Below are 6,000 nucleotides of genomic sequence, written 5' to 3' on the forward strand. Positions count from 1 at the left end.
AGCAGATCTACAAGCTCATAGCGTGGCACTAAGTGACGTCAAAGTATAAAATAATGGTTTAAGTGGTTAAAATCTAAAATGACAGATGCTTTCCCGGTTTGAATGGGTTAAGTATGATTGGGAGAAGAAAGAAAACCTATAAGAATAACCTTATTCCTTCTCACACTTGCTGATTACCTTCTGCTTCTACCAGGCCAGTGATTTTCAAACTTTTTGTAGTAAAAATCTGAAGGCACCCCTGTATTCATAGCGAAAATGGCAATCTAAAGGGCTCACAACCAGATGCATTTTAGCTTGTAGATGTACTATATTTTTGAACACTTTAATTAAGGGTCGGGTATATAATTATAATCACATTTATAATGCCCTTATAACACTTGTTGCGTTTATAATTATGCATAACAACTTATAATAACAAGGTTTATGTTCATGAAGTATTATAAGCGCTGGTCATAACGTATAAGCTCAGCAGAACAGCACATTATAACTTACAGACTGTAATGATATACCCAAAAAAGGGAAGAGAGAGAGAGACAGAGACACACACACACACACACAAACACACACACACACACACACGCAGCTTTGTCAATCTCTCCATCAGAGGGAGCACCCTGCTCAGAGACATAATACTAGAAAGCTAGCGTTCATTGGTAATCATGATGGATCTTAAGAATTGATTTGTGTCCATTTGTATGCAGACAGTGGAGGTTTTATCTTCTGTCTCAGAGACAATATACTAGTGTGTGGATGCCGGCGCGGCATATGCATACAGATACATGTAAGTACAAGCGCGCAGCACGCACAAACACAGGCAGTATGCCAAAATACAATGTCATGAGATGTAAATGTGAGAAATAAGCAACTAGGTGTAGGAAAACAAGCCCAAAAGAAGCGACTATATAGGCCACATGAGCACTTTATCTGATCTACAAGCTGTTGTGAGTTTACTTACTTATCCCCATTACGGCGGCTGGCGCATAGGGCAGCAACAAAGTTTCTCCACTTCCATCTGTCTTTGGCCATCTTCTCTATGGTCCCCCAGCTCTGTTGTTGTTGCTGGAGCTCCTTCTCTATCGTTCTACTACACCATGTCATTTTAGGCCTCCCTTCTGGGGTCCAGTGTAATGTGATTCTTGGGATCACGTTGATGTCCATTCTGAGGACATGGCCAATCCAGGTACACCTGTGTTTAGGGTTTGATATTACTCCTACAGATGTTGTCCAAACATCACACAAATCGGTACAGACCATATAGTCATGTGATCACCACAGATCCGTCCGATTTTCCATATTCCATCCTGATTGGCTAACATTGGCGTTTGCGTTTTTGAACACAATAATGCCTCAAATCATGAACGCAGCGTGCTATTACCGTGATTTTTTTCACGCTCATTCCCACTACGCCGAGGACAAAATGCCACCCTTTTCACATTGGCCTGTTATAGCGCCACCAGCAGGTCTAATATAGCAAAACACATTTTTGGAACAAAATGCCTCAAATCATGAATGCAGTGTCTGATTGCCACGAATGGCCTAAGAAGAAATGGCACCCTTTTCACATTGGCCTATTATAGCACCACCAGGAGACCACAATAACCTACCTGACCTGGCGGAGACCTGTGCTCCAAGGAGCACTTTTTCTAGTCTTTTTATTTTCTTCCCTGTATGTGGATGGTTGTATGTGGTGGGTAACCGCCTTCCATTCCGACATCTCACTACTCCGACTAGTGGCTTCCGCGTGCGGTTAGGGTTAGGGTTAGGTATAGGGTTCGTTAACGTCGGAAAGGCGACATGTCGGAAAGGCGACATGTAACCATGTGGTGCACAGGCACAGCAGCGATAATTACCATCTGGGACATCTAGAAAGGTACCTTTTCTAAAAAAAGAAGCTAAATCTGATTTCACCAATAGATTTCTCAAATTAGGAGGACGTTTGCATACCACCTTTTGAAGACTTTGCAGATCTGTGGATCTGTGTTTACTAAATGCCAATGTTTCTTTTTATTACGTTCTCAAATTCCTTCACCATAGGGAGTAGCCTACTGCAGGAAACAACATGTACAGTACTTGAGTCAGTGGATCTTACCTGTCTTTTAATAAGACACTTTTCCTGCATGACGTTTGTGTACTTATTATCTCTTGCTGACTTTATCCACTGTTCAGGATAACCCCTTTGTCGAAAGGGTTAAAAATATTGAGGAATTGAGACAATTTGAATGTCTGATAACCCACAGACCTAGTCAGGCCGTTATGATAATTATTCTGGTGAAAAAAGAACACCTTTTAAAATGTTTTAAACTGGTCTGTATTGTGTATTCATTGCACTTGCAGATCGGCTATTTTCACAATTCTCGCCCTTTTGTTATAATTATGCAGCAATGGTCTTTTTTTATTTTCTTCCTTTCTTCGTTGTTTTTTTGGTATTAAAAAGGTCTCATTTCACTGTCATCTGGGGACGCCCCTGAGGGTCCCGACCCACAGGTTGAGAACCACTGATCTCTAGGTCACTTTAGATGGGGGGACAATGGGGAACAAACATCATTATAAGGAAGTGTCAACAGGTGTGCTTGCTCAAATGACCATGTAGAAGATCCACAAGCGGATCGAAAAGTTGCACATTTTGTAATAAAGAAGTATCTTTTACATTTTTTTTGTGCGCGGGCTCTACCGCTTTGAAATTAATGCACATAGACCGCCACCTTTACCGGCTGGGCGATAGATAACATCCTGGTTTTTGGGACAATGTTCTAAGTATATTATATCATGTTCTGTTCTCCCCACATCTCTCTGATTGTTAGACTCCTGATTAGATTGTCAACATCTTCCCATATTTTGCCATCTTTATTTGGAACATTGTTTATCCACTGTTCAGGATAACCCTTTTGTCGAAAGGTTTTAAAATATTGAGGAATTGAGACAAATTTAATGTCTGATAATAACCCACAGACCTAGACAGGCCTTTATGATTATTTTTCAGGTAAAAAAAAGAACACCTTCTAAAATGTTTTAAAAGGTCGGCTATTTTCACAATTATTGCCTCTTTCTTATAATTATTTGACAATTTGGCCAATGTTTGACCAGTTTTTATAGTATAGTTTGTCGATTACATTTGATGCAGCAATGGTCTTTTTTATAGTCTTTCGGCCTGGCGAGAGAGTATGTTTTGCACCCTATCCGTCCGTCCGTCCGTGTGTCCAATTCAGAACCTCTTTCCCAAATGTTTCACATTTGCCTGTTATAGCGCCACCAGGAGGCTGCTTTTTGCAAAACGCATTTGTTGACACTGCTCCTTCAGATTTTATCCAAACATCACGCAAATCGGTATCATCTCTTTAGTCAAGTGATCAAGACGGTTCTGTCCGATCCGTCCTATTTTTCACATTCCGGCCTAATTGGCGAACATTGCTGGCCCACACTAACCTACCTGATCTGGCTGAGACCTGTGCTCCGAGGTGCACTTTTTCCAGTTTTCTTTCTTTCTTTTTTTTTTTTTTTAGGTATTAAAAAGGTCTCATTTCACTGTCATCTGTGGACCCCCCCTGAGGGTCCCGACCCACAGGTTGAGAACCACTGATCTCTAGGTCACTTTAGATGGGGGACAATGGGGAACAAACATCATTATAAGGAAGTGTCAACAGGTGTGCTTGCTCAAATGACCTTGTAGAAGATCCACCGCTTTGAAATTAATACACATAGGCCGCCACCTTTACCGGCTGGGCGATAGATAACATCCTGTTTTTTTGGGACAATGTTCTAAGTATATTATCTCATGTTCTGTTCTCCCCACATCTCTCTGATTGTTAGACTCCTGATTAGATTGTCAACATCTTCCCATATTTCGGCATCTTTATTTTGAACATTGTTTATCCACTATTCAGGATAACCCTTTTGCCTAAAGGTTTTAAAATATTGAGGAATTGAGACAATTTTAATGTCTGATAACCCACAGACCTAGACAGGCCTTTATGATAATTGTTATGGTAAACCCACAGACCTAGACAGGCCTTTATGATATTTTTTTCTGGTAAAAAAAGAACACCTTTTAAAATGTTTTAAAAAGTGAGCTTGTAGATCGGCTATTTTCACAATTATTGCCTCTTTCTTATAATTATTTGACAATTTGGCCAAAGTTTGACCAGTTTTTATAGTATAGTTTGTCGATTACATTTGATGCAGCAATGGTCTTTTTTTTATAGTCTTTCTGAATTTGGACATTATTGGGATATTTTTTTCTGGTAAAAAACAGGGGGGTTCCCAGTTCAAATATGATTATTTTGGGGGGTCGCCAGATCGAATATGATTATTTTGGGGGGTCACGGCCCGGAAAGAAGGGAGAACCACTGCCCTAGAGCAGTCCCACAATGCATGTAGAAATGTACCCATTTGTTGTTTGTTTGCACATCCAATATTTATTGTCTTGGGTTAAACCCATTCTGAGTTTCATGGGTGTAAAATAATATCAATGTACAACTTTATAGTGGATAAACGCACTTCTCGCATCTCTTGCCCAACCCACATTTAAAATCAATGTCTGCTGTTAATTTTTCAGTAATCTCACAGCCAAGGTCTTTTGCCATATTAATCTTAGTTTTCACACATCTTGGTTTATTTAACATTTCAAATTTGAAAATAGACGATCTACAACTCCACAACGCATCGCTTTGCGAAATTGTGAGCTTGTAGATATGCTATTTTCGAAGATGTTTTTATACATTGAAAACTGAAGACCTTCTGCATAATGAGATACTTTTACTTTTGGTACAAGTATATTTTGATGCCAATACTTTTGTGCTTTTACTCAAGTACATTTTCAATACCGGACTTGTATTAATACAATAGGGTATTGATACTTTTACTTAAGTAAAAAATGTGAGTACTTCTTCCACCACCCCTTTGTTGTCATGATAATCAATGGTGTCCCTTATGAATTTGCCCACTTTGATCTGTGTTGTTGCTCCCTGTATTTGCCCGTGGAAGTAATGTTCTCATGTAGGGATTGAACAGCCTGAGCATCCGTAGTTTTGGTTCACTCTTAATTCCTTCCATTTCGTTCTAGTTTTTTGTGTCCTATACCAAAATAACCTGATCCCTACCATCACATTTATTATGGAGTTTGACAGAAGTTTCAAGAAAAAAAAGGAGGACCTGCAATGTGTTGTCTTTAGTATTTTAAAAAGAGGAAGGCAGAGCAAACCAAAATAAAGGAGGAAGAGGCAAGGAAATAAAAGACAGACCACACATCTCAATAGTTCAGAGTGCTGTGACGAGGTGGACCGGATGAAATACCTGCAAGAATTAAATTCATAAAGTCGGGAAGATCACTTCGATATTGTTGACACCATGACAACAGCGAAAAGAATCCAAGCAGAAATATCTATAGAAGGCCATTATGAAGACCTTGACCTCCAACATATGGGCGATGCGACCTATGAAAATATTGAGCCGGAGCCCAAGAAGGAGGAAGATCTACAGAAGATACAGCAGTCTGGTAAGAGATGCTACTAAAACTAAAAATCACAAAAATGTATACTTTTTAACCTTTTAAACAAGAAGGTTCAAATATTTAACCAACTGTGTGTGTGTGTGTGTGTGTGTGTGTGTGTGTGTGTGTGTGTGTGTGTGTGTGTGTGTGTGTGTGTCCTCCAGACAGAAGCAGAAGACGGTACAACCGGGTTGGAGTCGGTGTTGGATTGCTTTGTGCTGTTCTAGCTCTCCTGAACATTGCTGTCCCACTATCTCTCCGTAAGTCAGGTTTCATAAATATATGTTTTAATCAGTGGTGTAAAGTAACTTAGTACATCTACTTAAAATACCAGACTTATACTTGTAACATAGTATTTCTAAATTGCGGTATTGATACTTTTACTTAAGTTAAAAATGTGAGTACTTCTTCCATCACTGGTTTTAATACGTTTGATCTATGGTGAACCAACATTTGTTACAGTACATACACTAGCAGAGATTATACCTCATAAAATATACTGTATATTATTAGCT

This window comes from Gymnoscopelus microlampas, assembly GCF_963454915.1.
Source record: "Gymnoscopelus microlampas genome assembly, chromosome: 15".
In the NCBI taxonomy this organism is placed as follows: domain Eukaryota; kingdom Metazoa; phylum Chordata; class Actinopteri; order Myctophiformes; family Myctophidae; genus Gymnoscopelus; species Gymnoscopelus microlampas.